At 42.7% G+C, this 17,606-nt stretch overlaps 1 non-coding gene across 1 annotated transcript; it reads right to left on the bottom strand.

The window, feature by feature from the left end:
* Positions 1 to 17,215: 17,215 nt before the first annotated feature.
* trnas-uga (transfer RNA serine (anticodon UGA)) lies at positions 17,216 to 17,297 on the bottom strand. The gene has a single exon. It is a non-coding gene; the product is annotated as a tRNA-Ser (tRNA).
* Between the last annotated feature and the right edge of the window lie 309 nt (positions 17,298 to 17,606).

Genomic DNA, 17,606 nt, shown 5'->3' with positions numbered 1-17,606 from the left:
GGAATTATATTTATAGAGTGGGGTCAGACTGCACTTCAGAGAATGACTTATATTGACAGTGTGGGATCAGTCTGCTGAGTTACAATGAGAGTGTGGGGTCAGTCTGCCCTTCCCTGGATGAGTAACACTGACTGAGTGGCGTCAGTTTGCTCTTCCCTCAGTGAGTTACATTGACAAGGTGGCATCAGGAGTGGCGTCTTTGAGGAGTTGACAAAAGTAACTCGTCCCCTACATCTTTGAGATAATTAGGGATGGGCAGTGAATCTTATCTCATTGTCCCAGAAATGCATTTCTAATAATTGCATTTACTAATTCGACTGCAAGCGGTCGGGAATAATTTGAGGACAGGTGCAGGATAGAATAATTAAAGTCAAATGCACTGATGCCGTGGAGCTGATGGTGCAAGGCTCAGTGTCAGTGCTATTTATTTCTCACTGTTCGCAATGACTCACACACCACTGCTGTCAATCACAACAATGAGCCTGTTCATCTTGGTTTGAAAATCCCTGCGTGTGTATTAACGTGGTTAATGAGACGCGAGAGGAGATGAGCACATCCTCTTTATTGTGTCAGTTTAAACAGATGAAAATATCTGTTGGATGCCAATGCAAGAGGATACTGTCTTTTTCTGTGCCTTTTCAGTGGGGCATGCTCAGCATTGAAATGTCTGTTTTTGCACAAGCAGAGTTTGATTGCCATTCATACTGAGCAACGCTAATACAGAAAACGCGTTTTCGAATTCCTGTGGTCAAGTGGTTCAGACATTGCACATATGGACGACAAATCTGGCTTTTAACGTGGCGCTGTGGCTTAGCTGGTGAAAGCATCTCCCATCACACTGGTGCCTGCTCATTGTATTGAAAGCTCGTTATTTCTCACAAGTATTGTGTTGCTGATCGAGAAACTCAGTGTCCTGTTTGAATTGATTTATATTCTGATTTCGAGTTCCGTCTTCATTCTCCAGATTTAAGTCCAGTAGTGTATGTTGCTCTTTTTACTACTATTTTAACTTGGAGATTCTTCCCGCAGTTCCACAAGCACTTCTGCTTCTCATCCTCTTATTCTCATTCCTTCATTCCCAGATTTGTGGAAATTAAGTGGTGAGGCAGGAGACACTGCAGCATTCCCGGGGAATGTTGTGGTAATGGCACTGACACCACGACATGATCACCTCATTCTCTGCTGTCACCATTCATTGGTTGGACACTAACAGTAAATGCATCCTTCAGCTATCATGTAATTATTTTCTTTTTCTGTTGGATAAGGAATTCAACTTTAACTTCGAAAGAGTCTTTAGATTTTGAGGAAGAAATGTCTCCTTGCCTCAGGTCGAAGTGACAGACGCATTATCCAGAGAATGTGAGACTACTTCGACCGACTCCAACCAGGAGTCAGAAAGCCTCTCAGCAGTTCGAATCTCAAACTGTCTCTGAATGTCAGGCTTTTCAAGAGCAGAAATGGAAAATGAGGGATATGGACAGCCAGAGACTCGGAGAATGTGAAAAAGACCCAGGAGGATACAGAGACAAATATAGAAAGAACAAAGACACATTTTGAGGCAGACACTAAAAGAAACAATTCTCCATTCGGCGTGACTGCTAAATAACGAAAGCAAAAGGAAATGTTGCCATTAAAACATAGCCTTCCACCAGCTCAGGAAAATGAAAGTAGCATGACAGCTGATTAAGTCCTTTTAAATTGCAAATTCGACGTTTGTGAGCTCAAGAGTGATTTTGATAAATATCCTGATTCGACAGGTAAGATTATCATTTTCCCAACAGTATAATCTAGAAATCTATAACTAACCTGTTTCATGTCCATCTAAAAAAAACTCTGTTTCACTCCACAGACGTTGCCAGGTGTAGTGGGTTTCTCTATCAATTCTCGTTTTTAGTTCAGCTTTCCAAAACCTGCATTTTTTTGATTTTTGATAACCTGGCACAAAACCAAGCATTACCAGATTCGGACCAGTGGTCAGAAATACTGATACCACGATATATTTGGAAATAAAACATTCATTCCCTGTCCGAAAATAGAACTAATGCCATGGCAGTTCTAGTTCCAAATCCAACCTACGTCATTACACTGAATGAAGACAGACGCTCTTGCACTTATTCTCAATGGCTTTTCCCTTTCATTTCTGATCAGTTTCACTGCAGATTGTTTTCTACTCGTCTTCAAGTTTTGCAGAATGGGAAAGCCCATTTGGCCCATGGTGCAGTCTGGTTTAAAGACATTCGTCTATTCCATTCCCAGTTTCTAGCTTTGGTCCATAAACTTCTGTGCTCTGATGTTTCCAGTGCAAATGGCAGTGAGGTTCTCACTTTGATCTTAGATGACACAACAATGAGATTGAAGTTTGACATAGTCACACTGTGTTATTACCCACGTCGTGTCTCCCACAGAAAGAGACACAGACACATTCCCCGAGAGTGGCAGAGTTCTCAGAATTTGACCAGCTCCTTGTGCTTCACTTCAGCTGTCCGCTCCAACATGCAAGCTCAACCGCCAAAAGGCAGCTTTTGGTTGAACCAAAGCCAGTTTTACAGACAATGAGAGACGTTGATCTGAGCTAGAATTTGAAGTGGGCTAAAGAAATGTAAATTCGAAAACCCAAACCCTTCCGTTCCTAACAGACAACAGGAATGGACTAGCACGCTGCATCCTCATGATTTTAAATGCGAACCGATAATCCCCTAACTCGATGTCAGGCGTGTTACCAATTCTGTCACTGACCCAAAGACCATGTTTGGCTGTGACAGTTTGTCTCTAGGTAATGTAAACGTCCACATCAGGGAAACAGCATTCACAAGGTGAAAAATCAGCAAACATAATCACCGTAACTGTTTCACTTGGAATTCCCCACTCTGTGAACCATTTCATTTCACTGTACTTTCATATTTGAAGTTTTTTACATTCCAGAGCCTGAACTAATTCAGCGAGAAACCACTGGTCATTTCGAGCCCGTTATCTGAAATGAGGCGAGTTGAACGATGCCTTTCTTGCTGCCAAAACATCAGCACAGCTCAAAACGAGCTCGTGTTTGCATCAGTCTTTACTTAACTTGCTGCAGTATATCTGCTGAACAACATCAGATTATCACAGCGTTGACTTCTTCACATTGAAACCAAGGGTGATAATATGAACCGACTTGGAAACTTGGAGAGAGAAACACTGCTGACGAAGACGATTATGACGTGAAGAGCAGGCACGAGAGTTTGTACAGGTCCCAGAGGCTACTGCAGTATCAATGGACATCCCTGCATACGAGTCTGATTTTGCATTGCCCAGAACAGGCTTTCATTCCCAGTCAGGAGATGTAGATTTAATTCTCTTCTTGTGAATTATCCGAATGAAAACTAAATCCTGGCTGCACCCAGAACACACACACGGATCCTGCCAGAACAATTCAGAGATCGATCAGCATCTGTCTAGAAGGACAATGGCAGCAAATACAAGCGAAAGCTATCACAGCAATTACCGCTCCAAGGTTCTCGCGTTTCTCAGTTGAAAATATTTCGCTGTTCCTTCAATGTCACGACGTCTAAACCCTTGCCTCATGGCATCATGCCTGTACCCCGCTACTGAGGACATCCAGGGTTATGCGGAGAAACTCAAAATCTCAATCTCTCGAGTAATTAGGGATTGACGGTGCATCCCATCACATTGAGCAATGACTTTATCCCAGTAATACTTTTCCTAAAGCTGCAGTTTCTAAGGGAAAACTTGCAAGCTGTCGGGAATAAGTTGAGAAGTGGAACGGACGAGAGGAAAATGTGAAAGGCAATGATGACTGGGAGGCATGAGACAGCAAGTGAGTGAGGAGCTGGTGTTGCAACGTTCAATGTCAGTGTCAGTATTTACTGACCACTATTCACTCAGACTCACACACCACTCCTTAACAATTCACCGCAATGAGCCCATTCCTCTTAGTGTGAGTTTACCTTTGCGGATATTAATGCAGTTAAAGGTGCCCAAGAGAATGGATGGATCCGCGTTATCCTGTCAGTTTAAACAGTCTAAGTTATCAGTTTACAACAAAAGCAATAAGAGATTGCCTCTTCCTGTGCATTTTCAGTGGAGAATATCCAGCTTTGAACTCTTCTGCATAACCAGAGGCTGTTTTAAATTTACACCGAGTAACTGTGAAACACACAAAAAATGAGTCCAAGTTCCTGTGTTCGAATAGTCAAGTAAATGCACGCATAGTTTTGAATCGTTGAGCTTGGGCAGTCCCTCAGCCTTAGTTAATGAAAGTTCCTGTGAAAAAACAGCCGAATATGGGATCAAATCCTGACATCTCACTGTTTATAGGTCTTTCATGAAAAACAGAGTTACCGACTTCACCTGTGGGAATTCAAATCAATGACTGGACCGAGGTTATAGTTTAAAGCCAGTTCCTTCGACACCTCTGCCACACTGCCACACAAAGCCCCGCAACCACGTTTTTCATGATTTGTGTTTCAGCATCGCCTCACTTCAGGCACTTACGCACATGCACTTTCAATGGCGAACTTGGCGTAAGTTTGATAATATTTATGAGGATGTTGCAAGGCATACAGTGTTTGGACTGTCGCGTAAAGCTGAACAGGATGTGAAAATTTTCCCTGGAGATTGAGGGCTGAGAGATGGGCTTACAGAGGTTTATATCAATATGAAGGAGACGGTAGACTAAATGGTCAATGACTATTTCTTCCCAAGGCAGGCAAGTTCAAAACAAGGGAACAATGTTTTAAGGGGAGAGTGGTAAAATTTAAGAGGGATCTGAAGGACATTGTTTTTTTCACTCAGAAAGGTTTGCGTGTTTGGAATGAGTTGTCAGATTTAGTGGTGGATTCTGGTATACTCTCAACATTTCAAAGGCATATGGATCTGTATACAGACAGGAAAGTTGAAAAAGAATAAACTTGAAAATTTGGCAAATAGAGCGTTTGTTTACGGGCTCAGCCCCTCTGAGATGCTGCAGTGGCGAACACCAGTTTGAATCGGCACTCATCACTTGGTCTGTGCATTGGGCTAGTTTTCCAGAAGATGGTTAGATTAGCTTCCCTACAGTATGGAAACAGGCCCTTCAGCGCAACGAGTCCACACCGACCCTCCAAAGATTAACCCACCCAGACCAATTTCCCTCGAACTAATGCACCGATCATTATGGGCAAATTAGCATGTCAAATTCACCTGCCCTGCACATCTTTGGAGTGTGGGAAGAAACCCACGCAGACGCAGAGAGAATGTGCAAACTACGCACAGGAATCAAACGTGGAACACTTGTGCTGTGAGGCAGCAGTGCTAACCACTGAGCCGCGGTGCCGCCCTAAAAGGGGATGGAGAACGCAGCTAGCAACCCCGCAATCTCTCGCATGCAAAGCGAGTACTCTCCCATTTGAGATAGTTCCCACAGGCTGCTTCAATTAAAACCAGCAACGAATCAATTTTTTCTGGTATTAGGCTGCCAATGACCATTTTTCTTGACACATTCCCAAATTTTCAGTGGGAGATTTTGGCTGCGGAAAATACCTCACAAATCATGTTGCCCGTGCAACTCTCCAGCGAAACCAAAAACTGACAACTTATGAACAGAAGCAGAACTGACCAAGAGAACCTATTTTCAGACACACGGACTCATGAATGCTGTCTGTTAGGCAGAGCGAGTCGTCTGAGTCATGAGCTGCTCACACAAATTAAGCGAGACAATTCCAAATGGTGCTTTCAACGTACTGGCGCCTTAGTGCACCAATACTTCCAGGAAAGTGCTCAAGTTACATGAATCAGAACTGACTAACAATGAACCATGAAACGTGAAGATTACCAATTACAGTCACGATTAGATGAGGTTAACAATTGGGCTGATGTCTCCACCAGGTCGAGAGGACCAATCACCAGCCTCTCTCATCAGGACAGAAATTATGGAAATTAGGGAAAAGTAACCAAGTTTCATATCGCAATTTCCCTCCTTTTCGCAACAACAACAGAAAACTGCGAGCAGATTCAATTTCACATCAACAGGGAAATAAATATCTCCATTCACTTTCAGAGAAACGGTGAAAACTGCAAATTGTCTGGAATATGAATGATTGGCGCAGCCTGTTTTTGAGTTGCATATTCCCAGAACATGAGAGAGCGGATTGGTCCAGGATCACTCCCATCTTCTGTTTCAGAATCAACAGGTCCGGTCGCATCTTGAAAATGAAAACCGAATGAGATTTCGGGACTGGTGACACATCTTTTTCAATCTTCATGTCCCTCTGCCTTTCTACAAACTTCCTTTTTATTGAATATATCCTGACTTTATATTCAGCTTCACTTTTATTGCTTCCTCTCCAAACATTTTCCCAGTCTCTAAAATGGTATCATGCTTGTTCTATCTCTCACTTTGCCCAGGAATTCCAACTGAACAAATAACTCTGTTTCTATTTCCTTAGATACCAGATGGCCAGAGATTGGAAGACATAGGATCGGTTAGCGCTTTCAGAATATCTAATCTGCTTCATCATTCGATCTTGGCTAATATCGTTCTTAACCCCATTCTCCAGTCCTCTACCTGAACACTTAATCCCTAGTCTTAGGATCCAGTCTTTTTCCCAGAGTGGGTCCTCATCTGTCCCAAAACTCTCCACATGTGTTGGCAGCTGTTACACCGTGTCTACGTGTCATCAATCTCAGTTTCATATCATGATCGATGGGGTTTTATTGCATTCTCATCAGCAAACCTTGTTTTGAATTTACTCGCCAAAAACTACTGTAGCGGTGAAAAGAATATAATTCCGAATACCTGATGCGTGAAATTCATTTTCAAATTTCTATTCGCAGTGGTCCTTCATATGTGGCGATGTCTATATCACTGCTGGCCATCCTGTTTAAGAGTGCCGTTACATATGTTCCTCTGTCTTGGCGCTGCAGGGAAAATTGTCTGCGCCTTTTTAGCCAATATTTCCTGGATATTTCAACATGGTATATTTTATTTTTTCAATCATGTCCTCTTTAAGGATACAGTTACCGGGCACTGATCCTTTCTGTAACAACAGTACCGCATTTGCTTGACATGCGAAGGTGGCCTGGATCAGTAACAAGGAGAGCATTCATTTCCTTCTGTCACAGCGAACACTGCATTCATGATTTTAGTCTCTGTCAAATGCAGCCGAAAATGTGCTCTGAAAGCTTCATTTGAACGCTGTCTGGCGTTTCTCAACGTGTGTCAACCAAAACCAGAAATCCTCAATCATAGTTTGGAGCAGTTCACATATTCGAGTTTCGAAGCAGCAGGCACGGATACAGTTCATTCAGTCAACCACAGAAATGAAAAGATTTACAGGCACAGATGAACTATCGACTCTTGTTCTCATACTGTTACTAATATTACCGTGTGGCCTGAAGTCTAAGCCATATTGTAACTGAAAATTTGGAAATCACAGACAGGCTGCCGAATGAGGCATTATGTATTTTGTTTTCTTGTTCTCACAGAGTTCCAGGAAAGTATGACAGCGAGGGAGAGGAATGCAAGTCAAGTGCAGCTCTGGTGAAACACCTTCTGTCTGATTCAGTCATCAACAAGAAACGTGAATGCGACTAAAGCGGGAAACCTTTTCACAACTCGAACAAAGAGCAATCACGAACAGTGACCACCTCTTTGACATTTCAGATCGTCTTTGACCTTCCCTGAATATGTATAGAAACTAATTTTTGTACACCTCAAAGTGAGAAGTGTTTGATATACCGACAATAAGTGAGTCGCATTTCCTTGATTGCCACATAGGTTTCCAACTCAGCTTGCAGCCAGGTGGCAGTTGCTCATGGCTCTGCTGGATAATGCACTATTATAGAGAAAGAAAAGGAAAGTTGGAACTCTTATTGGCTCTGGGTTTCGAATAATCTTGCTACGTGTTCTGCCATTCTCGGATTCCTGTACTAAATCAGTTTTTCAGTTCATCCGAGATGCAGGAGAGTCAGCGTTTCTGGCAGGAGCAGAATTCATCATCTCCAGTGATCACTTTATCTGAAGAGAGAAAATGAGCAAAGTTTCACACAGCGACTAATCGGAATTGCATTCCGTTTCAGCATGGTAGCAGGTATGGGCTCGCAAATTCAAAGCCAGATTTGCTGATGAGAACAACAAGCACTACCGCTCAGATAGAGCCATTCCTTTCCACCGCTTATTCTGCAGATCTGGTGCAGTTGCTGTGAGTATGCTGCAGGGTATCATCAGCTACATGCTCTTGGGTTTCCGGTTTTGGCCTGTGTGCCGCGTGGCTGAGCAACCTGAGACTCTGATATCAGATTCCAGTTCTTAAGAAGGCTTGTGTTTGCATCCCTGCTCGGCCACGTGTGCTAAAGGATTAAGCTGGCAACGTATTGCAGGGATGAGTTTTGTTAAAATTGAACAGAAAAAAAAACAGTCATTTCTTCTAACCCGGCTCTGATGTGGCACAGCAGAAAACAACCAACATGTCAGTGCCCATGTTTTCCCCTTCTGCTGTAGTTGTCACGTTCCTCTCCAGCTCGAAAGGCCACCAGCATAATATGCAACTCAAAAACAGGCTGCGCCAATCATTCATATTCCAGACAATTTGCAGTTTTCACCGTTTCTCTGAAAGTGAATGGAGATATTTATTTCCCTGTTGATGTGAAATTGAATCTGCTCGCAGTTTTCTGTTGTTGTTGCGAAAAGGAGGGAAATTGCGATATGAAACTTGGTTACTTTTCCCTAATTTCCATAATTTCTGTCCTGATGAGAGAGGCTGGTGATTGGTCCTCTCGACCTGGTGGAGACATCAGCCCAATTGTTAACCTCATCTAATCGTGACTGTAATTGGTAATCTTCACGTTTCATGGTTCATTGTTAGTCAGTTCTGATTCATGTAACTTGAGCACTTTCCTGGAAGTATTGGTGCACTAAGGCGCCAGTACGTTGAAAGCACCATTTGGAATTGTCTCGCTTAATTTGTGTGAGCAGCTCATGACTCAGACGACTCGCTCTGCCTAACAGACAGCATTCATGAGTCCGTGTGTCTGAAAATAGGTTCTCTTGGTCAGTTCTGCTTCTGTTCATAAGTTGTCAGTTTTTGGTTTCGCTGGAGAGTTGCACGGGCAACATGATTTGTGAGGTATTTTCCGCAGCCAAAATCTCCCACTGAAAATTTGGGAATGTGTCAAGAAAAATGGTCATTGGCAGCCTAATACCAGAAAAAATTGATTCGTTGCTGGTTTTAATTGAAGCAGCCTGTGGGAACTATCTCAAATGGGAGAGTACTCGCTTTGCATGCGAGAGATTGCGGGGTTACTAGCTGCGTTCTCCATCCCCTTTTAGGGCGGCACCGCGGCTCAGTGGTTAGCACTGCTGCCTCACAGCACAAGTGTTCCACGTTTGATTCCTGTGCGTAGTTTGCACATTCTCTCTGCGTCTGCGTGGGTTTCTTCCCACACTCCAAAGATGTGCAGGGCAGGTGAATTTGACATGCTAATTTGCCCATAATGATCGGTGCATTAGTTCGAGGGAAATTGGTCTGGGTGGGTTAATCTTTGGAGGGTCGGTGTGGACTCGTTGCGCTGAAGGGCCTGTTTCCATACTGTAGGGAAGCTAATCTAACCATCTTCTGGAAAACTAGCCCAATGCACAGACCAAGTGATGAGTGCCGATTCAAACTGGTGTTCGCCACTGCAGCATCTCAGAGGGGCTGAGCCCGTAAACAAACGCTCTATTTGCCAAATTTTCAAGTTTATTCTTTTTCAACTTTCCTGTCTGTATACAGATCCATATGCCTTTGAAATGTTGAGAGTATACCAGAATCCACCACTAAATCTGACAACTCATTCCAAACACGCAAACCTTTCTGAGTGAAAAAAACAATGTCCTTCAGATCCCTCTTAAATTTTACCACTCTCCCCTTAAAACATTGTTCCCTTGTTTTGAACTTGCCTGCCTTGGGAAGAAATAGTCATTGACCATTTAGTCTACCGTCTCCTTCATATTGATATAAACCTCTGTAAGCCCATCTCTCAGCCCTCAATCTCCAGGGAAAATTTTCACATCCTGTTCAGCTTTACGCGACAGTCCAAACACTGTATGCCTTGCAACATCCTCATAAATATTATCAAACTTACGCCAAGTTCGCCATTGAAAGTGCATGTGCGTAAGTGCCTGAAGTGAGGCGATGCTGAAACACAAATCATGAAAAACGTGGTTGCGGGGCTTTGTGTGGCAGTGTGGCAGAGGTGTCGAAGGAACTGGCTTTAAACTATAACCTCGGTCCAGTCATTGATTTGAATTCCCACAGGTGAAGTCGGTAACTCTGTTTTTCATGAAAGACCTATAAACAGTGAGATGTCAGGATTTGATCCCATATTCGGCTGTTTTTTCACAGGAACTTTCATTAACTAAGGCTGAGGGACTGCCCAAGCTCAACGATTCAAAACTATGTGTGCATTTACTTGACTATTCGAACACAGGAACTTGGACTCATTTTTTGTGTGTTTCACAGTTACTCGGTGTAAATTTAAAACAGCCTCTGGTTATGCAGAAGAGTTCAAAGCTGGATATTCTCCACTGAAAATGCACAGGAAGAGGCAATCTCTTATTGCTTTTGTTGTAAACTGATAACTTAGACTGTTTAAACTGACAGGATAACGCGGATCCATCCATTCTCTTGGGCACCTTTAACTGCATTAATATCCGCAAAGGTAAACTCACACTAAGAGGAATGGGCTCATTGCGGTGAATTGTTAAGGAGTGGTGTGTGAGTCTGAGTGAATAGTGGTCAGTAAATACTGACACTGACATTGAACGTTGCAACACCAGCTCCTCACTCACTTGCTGTCTCATGCCTCCCAGTCATCATTGCCTTTCACATTTTCCTCTCGTCCGTTCCACTTCTCAACTTATTCCCGACAGCTTGCAAGTTTTCCCTTAGAAACTGCAGCTTTAGGAAAAGTATTACTGGGATAAAGTCATTGCTCAATGTGATGGGATGCACCGTCAATCCCTAATTACTCGAGAGATTGAGATTTTGAGTTTCTCCGCATAACCCTGGATGTCCTCAGTAGCGGGGTACAGGCATGATGCCATGAGGCAAGGGTTTAGACGTCGTGACATTGAAGGAACAGCGAAATATTTTCAACTGAGAAACGCGAGAACCTTGGAGCGGTAATTGCTGTGATAGCTTTCGCTTGTATTTGCTGCCATTGTCCTTCTAGACAGATGCTGATCGATCTCTGAATTGTTCTGGCAGGATCCGTGTGTGTGTTCTGGGTGCAGCCAGGATTTAGTTTTCATTCGGATAATTCACAAGAAGAGAATTAAATCTACATCTCCTGACTGGGAATGAAAGCCTGTTCTGGGCAATGCAAAATCAGACTCGTATGCAGGGATGTCCATTGATACTGCAGTAGCCTCTGGGACCTGTACAAACTCTCGTGCCTGCTCTTCACGTCATAATCGTCTTCGTCAGCAGTGTTTCTCTCTCCAAGTTTCCAAGTCGGTTCATATTATCACCCTTGGTTTCAATGTGAAGAAGTCAACGCTGTGATAATCTGATGTTGTTCAGCAGATATACTGCAGCAAGTTAAGTAAAGACTGATGCAAACACGAGCTCGTTTTGAGCTGTGCTGATGTTTTGGCAGCAAGAAAGGCATCGTTCAACTCGCCTCATTTCAGATAACGGGCTCGAAATGACCAGTGGTTTCTCGCTGAATTAGTTCAGGCTCTGGAATGTAAAAAACTTCAAATATGAAAGTACAGTGAAATGAAATGGTTCACAGAGTGGGGAATTCCAAGTGAAACAGTTACGGTGATTATGTTTGCTGATTTTTCACCTTGTGAATGCTGTTTCCCTGATGTGGACGTTTACATTACCTAGAGACAAACTGTCACAGCCAAACATGGTCTTTGGGTCAGTGACAGAATTGGTAACACGCCTGACATCGAGTTAGGGGATTATCGGTTCGCATTTAAAATCATGAGGATGCAGCGTGCTAGTCCATTCCTGTTGTCTGTTAGGAACGGAAGGGTTTGGGTTTTCGAATTTACATTTCTTTAGCCCACTTCAAATTCTAGCTCAGATCAACGTCTCTCATTGTCTGTAAAACTGGCTTTGGTTCAACCAAAAGCTGCCTTTTGGCGGTTGAGCTTGCATGTTGGAGCGGACAGCTGAAGTGAAGCACAAGGAGCTGGTCAAATTCTGAGAACTCTGCCACTCTCGGGGAATGTGTCTGTGTCTCTTTCTGTGGGAGACACGACGTGGGTAATAACACAGTGTGACTATGTCAAACTTCAATCTCATTGTTGTGTCATCTAAGATCAAAGTGAGAACCTCACTGCCATTTGCACTGGAAACATCAGAGCACAGAAGTTTATGGACCAAAGCTAGAAACTGGGAATGGAATAGACGAATGTCTTTAAACCAGACTGCACCATGGGCCAAATGGGCTTTCCCATTCTGCAAAACTTGAAGACGAGTAGAAAACAATCTGCAGTGAAACTGATCAGAAATGAAAGGGAAAAGCCATTGAGAATAAGTGCAAGAGCGTCTGTCTTCATTCAGTGTAATGACGTAGGTTGGATTTGGAACTAGAACTGCCATGGCATTAGTTCTATTTTCGGACAGGGAATGAATGTTTTATTTCCAAATATATCGTGGTATCAGTATTTCTGACCACTGGTCCGAATCTGGTAATGCTTGGTTTTGTGCCAGGTTATCAAAAATCAAAAAAATGCAGGTTTTGGAAAGCTGAACTAAAAACGAGAATTGATAGAGAAACCCACTACACCTGGCAACGTCTGTGGAGTGAAACAGAGTTTTTTTTAGATGGACATGAAACAGGTTAGTTATAGATTTCTAGATTATACTGTTGGGAAAATGATAATCTTACCTGTCGAATCAGGATATTTATCAAAATCACTCTTGAGCTCACAAACGTCGAATTTGCAATTTAAAAGGACTTAATCAGCTGTCATGCTACTTTCATTTTCCTGAGCTGGTGGAAGGCTATGTTTTAATGGCAACATTTCCTTTTGCTTTCGTTATTTAGCAGTCACGCCGAATGGAGAATTGTTTCTTTTAGTGTCTGCCTCAAAATGTGTCTTTGTTCTTTCTATATTTGTCTCTGTATCCTCCTGGGTCTTTTTCACATTCTCCGAGTCTCTGGCTGTCCATATCCCTCATTTTCCATTTCTGCTCTTGAAAAGCCTGACATTCAGAGACAGTTTGAGATTCGAACTGCTGAGAGGCTTTCTGACTCCTGGTTGGAGTCGGTCGAAGTAGTCTCACATTCTCTGGATAATGCGTCTGTCACTTCGACCTGAGGCAAGGAGACATTTCTTCCTCAAAATCTAAAGACTCTTTCGAAGTTAAAGTTGAATTCCTTATCCAACAGAAAAAGAAAATAATTACATGATAGCTGAAGGATGCATTTACTGTTAGTGTCCAACCAATGAATGGTGACAGCAGAGAATGAGGTGATCATGTCGTGGTGTCAGTGCCATTACCACAACATTCCCCGGGAATGCTGCAGTGTCTCCTGCCTCACCACTTAATTTCCACAAATCTGGGAATGAAGGAATGAGAATAAGAGGATGAGAAGCAGAAGTGCTTGTGGAACTGCGGGAAGAATCTCCAAGTTAAAATAGTAGTAAAAAGAGCAACATACACTACTGGACTTAAATCTGGAGAATGAAGACGGAACTCGAAATCAGAATATAAATCAATTCAAACAGGACACTGAGTTTCTCGATCAGCAACACAATACTTGTGAGAAATAACGAGCTTTCAATACAATGAGCAGGCACCAGTGTGATGGGAGATGCTTTCACCAGCTAAGCCACAGCGCCACGTTAAAAGCCAGATTTGTCGTCCATATGTGCAATGTCTGAACCACTTGACCACAGGAATTCGAAAACGCGTTTTCTGTATTAGCGTTGCTCAGTATGAATGGCAATCAAACTCTGCTTGTGCAAAAACAGACATTTCAATGCTGAGCATGCCCCACTGAAAAGGCACAGAAAAAGACAGTATCCTCTTGCATTGGCATCCAACAGATATTTTCATCTGTTTAAACTGACACAATAAAGAGGATGTGCTCATCTCCTCTCGCGTCTCATTAACCACGTTAATACACACGCAGGGATTTTCAAACCAAGATGAACAGGCTCATTGTTGTGATTGACAGCAGTGGTGTGTGAGTCATTGCGAACAGTGAGAAATAAATAGCACTGACACTGAGCCTTGCACCATCAGCTCCACGGCATCAGTGCATTTGACTTTAATTATTCTATCCTGCACCTGTCCTCAAATTATTCCCGACCGCTTGCAGTCGAATTAGTAAATGCAATTATTAGAAATGCATTTCTGGGACAATGAGATAAGATTCACTGCCCATCCCTAATTATCTCAAAGATGTAGGGGACGAGTTACTTTTGTCAACTCCTCAAAGACGCCACTCCTGATGCCACCTTGTCAATGTAACTCACTGAGGGAAGAGCAAACTGACGCCACTCAGTCAGTGTTACTCATCCAGGGAAGGGCAGACTGACCCCACACTCTCATTGTAACTCAGCAGACTGATCCCACACTGTCAATATAAGTCATTCTCTGAAGTGCAGTCTGACCCCACTCTATAAATATAATTCCCTCAGGGAAGAGCAGACTGATCCCATTCTGTCTATGGCACTCACCCAATGAACGAACACTAAACCCACTCTACCAATGTAACTCGCCAGGGAGGACCAGACGGAAGCCAGACTGTCAACATAAATTATCGAGGGAGGCGAATACTGACCCCGCTCTTTCTATTTCACTCAGCAGGGAAGAGCAGACTGTTACCACTCTGTGAAAGAAATTCGCCCAGGGAAGGGCAGACTGACCCTACTGTATCTGCGTGACTGACACAGGTAAGAGCAACTAACCCAACTCTGTCAACGTATCTCCCTCAGGGAAGAAGACGCTGACCCATCTCTGGCCATGTAGCTCACCCAGGAAACAGCAGATTAACCCTACACTGTCTATTTAAGTTCACAAAAATCCTTTGAAGTACGTCCTATCCAGACACTCCTATTACAGAGACATCACTGCCTCTGTCACCGTGTGCGTTTAATGGCGATTCCAAATAACCTGCAAATGTTTAGAATGTGGCAGCAAACCAGAGCAACCACAAAGAAATTGGGCAAATGTGCAAACTTCCATCAGGCTGTCACCTAAGCTTGGAATGGATACCAAACCCGACAGCAGTCGTGATTATAAAATGGTAGAACAGAAACCTAGCAAAAAGAATTGCGTCCCTGTGTGTTGCAACGATGCTGAGTATTAATTAAGCCCCCTTACTGTAGTTAATTTCCATTTTCATCACTGCCAACTTTCTTCAAAGCAAAGCACGCACTTGCTTTTTTCAGAGTTCCTATATCCCGCTTTCATCGCGCTTTTTACCGAATCATATTTCTGACTTTACAAACTACGTCAAACAACTGCAGAATGAGTTTTGTTCCATTCTCCACTGATGTTGATGCTAGTAATCCGGCATATTCGAGTAGGACTTGATGCACTTGCGGGTGGTGTATTCGCGGTATTTTGGCTTCTTTTTTTCATTTTCGGTCTACTATTTCGAGTTCATTGCGCAGACTTCTGAAGAAGACTTTTTGGAGTCGAAATGGTAACTGTGTTTTCTCTCGCAAGACAGACGTAGCTTTATTTCTGTTCTCTTATAAATTGATCTTCTTCTGATCTTTGCAAGTGAAATAGGGTGCATTACTATTGCTCGGTTTTAGTTTCAAAATCAAGAGAAACATGAAGGAGAGAATATCAAAGAACACAAAGTTCTCAGTTGTTAAGATAATTTTTGCAGCAATGGTGGACATGAAGGTCAACTTAAGATAACGGTTCAAGAACATTTAGTCTGTGGAAGTGGTATGTGACTTTAGTTCCAAATATATGTTTCTGTTCTTCCAGTACATCTTTTTGACTCCCAGAAAATATTGATTGTTTTCTGTATTCACTTTGTTTCGCGACATCTGTCTTCTGGTCCACCAGGGACAACTTGAATTTGCGTCTGCATTGGATAAGATTTCGCTCTTTCTTTCGAGAAGCAAACCTGTGTATTATGTAACACTTATCATGCTGATGGCGAAGAAGTTCAAAATGAATTACGGTTTATGGATCGTGAGCAAGAATGAAGTGATCCACTTGCGAACAGATGTCACCACGCCCTATTCCTACATCGGGCCTGAACGGTCCATTGGCAGAGTCTGCAGACAGGAAATGTCTAAGTGACTAGTCCTTTGTTCAGTTTGATTTGATACCAATGGTAGTGCTGTTTTGGTGCAGAAATGTGCCAACATCTCTGACGTTAGAGTCAAAATTTAAGTCACATCTACTCCATGGAGTGTCTTCGCATATCGGAACATGCTGACATGGAAACATCGAACTCTGATAGCAAAGGTTTTTTCATTAAACTGGGAGTATGTTTAACTAAGCAATTCAGACAGCCAGGATGAATAATTGGCATTTGGTTCTTCAAGCTGAGCTCTCCACACCAACTGCTCCAACGAAGCCCGTGGATAAGTTCCCCATCGATTATTTTGGTCAATTTTAGCCTCAACAACAACCTATTGTTCTGAACAATGCTACACCACAAGCAGAGGGCTAAGTCTGATTTTCATCGTTAATTTTCAATTTCAGTTCTTAATGCACAGTTTCTTACGAATGTGGACAGCAGAAGACCGTTAACATTCCATTTCTAATATTTCCAGAAAATTCTACTCCGCTGATATCGCCTTGCCTTTTCACATCGCAGGCCAGGAACCTGGATCAGTCGAGTTCCTTTCCACACATGGAGTTGCTTTTTTCTAATTCATTGACTGCTGATATAATAGATTATTGGCCTTGAGAGTCAGCTGTAAATTAGGTTGAACTTTCTCAGCTTGACTTTCAACTGATCCTAAAAAAGATTCATCACCTGCAGCTAAGTGTATTGCATTGCTTCTTGTTTTGCTGAATTCCACACCCCGAACATCCAAATTTCACGACAGTTCGACAAATGTGTTGAAACTGATTCGTGTTGGAAGTTGGTGGCTTTTTGTGTCTCGACATATAATTTATTCAATTAGATGACTGGGTCAGTCTTGAAATTACTTCGGATTCTTCACAGTTGAAAATTTACTTTCGATTGAATGCAAAGCTCAAGCTCCACGAAATCCAAATCCTGCAAAGGAATTAATGACTTTTAAAAGATTCAACGCTGTGAACAGGATTCGAAGCTGTGCAGGAAGACCCCATTGGATTTCAAATCCAACGCCTTAACCTCTCGGGCATCACAGCTGCAGCAAGGATGGCAATTTTCACAGTAAAACAACTGAATTCATTTGTTGGAAGAACAAATTGTCAAGACCCAAAATTTCGCCAAATCCTTTGCAGAGACCCAGACGAACGTTACCTTAGCAGATTGACAGGCTTTCACCGCAAACTAGATTCTGACACAGCTGAAGTTGTGGGAATGATTCTTCGTCGAATTATAGAATCACGGATGTACACCACGAAGAGAGGATCATTGTCTCACTGCGTCCGATCGATTTTGACTCAATTGCTCATCATCTGGTGCCAAATTAGATATGCTGTTGTGTTTTAATA

The sequence above is a fragment of the Chiloscyllium plagiosum genome, unplaced genomic scaffold (genome assembly GCF_037043375.1).
Source record: "Chiloscyllium plagiosum isolate Xiang-an unplaced genomic scaffold, Cpla_swu_hap1 HiC_scaffold_70, whole genome shotgun sequence".
Classification (NCBI taxonomy): domain Eukaryota; kingdom Metazoa; phylum Chordata; class Chondrichthyes; order Orectolobiformes; family Hemiscylliidae; genus Chiloscyllium; species Chiloscyllium plagiosum.
Note: the sequence above shows the minus strand (reverse complement) of the source record. Positions and strands in the feature narration are given on the sequence as shown.